The 1,341-nt window shown below is 37.5% G+C and overlaps 1 pseudogene; it reads left to right on the top strand.

Annotated features, from left to right (window-relative positions):
- The first annotated feature begins 211 nt into the window (after nucleotides 1-211).
- On the top strand, nucleotides 212-703 carry LOC143400465 (neo-calmodulin pseudogene; annotated as a pseudogene).
- Nucleotides 704-1,341: the final 638 nt, after the last annotated feature.

Raw genomic sequence — 1,341 nt, 5'->3', positions numbered from 1 at the left:
TAGATACCCCATGCCTGGGATGATGGAACAAAATGGGTTCAAGAACTTTGGTAGAGAGTTGGACAGTGGTTCAGGCTGCAGTGGTGGTACTGGGCAGTGAACACCATGTCCTAGCAGCAGCAGCAACAGCAACAGTGGACACACCTGCCACAGCTCCTGCCTAGATGCAGCCATATCTGCTTCTCTTTCTTGTCCTCCCTTCACTCACCCTATGGCTGATAAACTGACCAAGGTACAGACTGTGAATTTAAGGAAGCTCTCTGTTTGGTAAAGATGTCAATGGCTCCATTACAATAAAGGAATTTCGAACTGTCATGAGGTCACAGGATCAAAAACCAACAGAAATAGAATTGAAGGATATGATCAATGAAGTGTATGGTGAGGTTATTGGCGCCATTGACGACCCAGAAGTTTTGACTCTGATGGTCAGAAAAATGAAAGATACAGATAGTGAAGAAGAGATCCTTGAGGCAATCCCAGTCTTTGACAAGGATGAAGATGGTTACATCAAAGCAACAGAATTATATCATGTTGGGACAAACTTATGGGGAAAACTAATAGATGAAGAATTAGACGAAATTATCAGAAAAGTAGCTATCAATGAAGCAGACAAATCAACTATGAAGAATCCATACAGATTATGACTGAAAACCAAAAACCTACTTTCAACCTACTTTTTAATTCTCTAGAAGAATCAAATTGAATCTTACCTCCTGGGGGAAAAAAGAAAAGAAAAAATTTTCATTTATTCATTCTTTTTCTATATAACAAAACCAAATATTGAAAGTACCTTCTGTTCTCACACAAAAAATCTGCATTAATGTATTGGTTGGTGGTCATACCCCGCTAAACATCAAGCTATAAATCAGGTTTATAATATAAATATTGTACTACCCAATGACAAGGAAACACTTAGTAGACTCCTTAAAGTTCCTTTTGCTAATGATTAATATACTGGGCTGGCCAGTTTTTCATGCATTCAGTTTAATGACTCAGCACAGTCAGGCATTTGTATTAAAAACAAAAAACTGGAAGAAATTCAAAACCTATTCTGATGGGTTCTCATTCAATTTGTCATAGCTGGTTTACTTCAACCCACATTTAAAATTAGTTTATCTCAGGATGGTGTGCAGGAAATGGGTGAAGGATAATCTGTTGAGCTGTAGCTATGTAGTAGGGTATTCCTCTTGTACTTCATGTGTTCTGACTGGTGATGACAATGACATACCCTGTTGGCATGCCTGCAATATTGGTTTAGGATTGTTTGCATTATGATAAAATGAAATGGGTATTAGGTTGTCATCTCTCATGCAAATTTTAATAAGAAATATTTATTAAGGG

This window comes from Callospermophilus lateralis, chromosome 5 (genome assembly GCF_048772815.1).
Source record: "Callospermophilus lateralis isolate mCalLat2 chromosome 5, mCalLat2.hap1, whole genome shotgun sequence".
Lineage (NCBI taxonomy): Eukaryota > Metazoa > Chordata > Mammalia > Rodentia > Sciuridae > Callospermophilus > Callospermophilus lateralis.
Note: the sequence above shows the minus strand (reverse complement) of the source record. Positions and strands in the feature narration are given on the sequence as shown.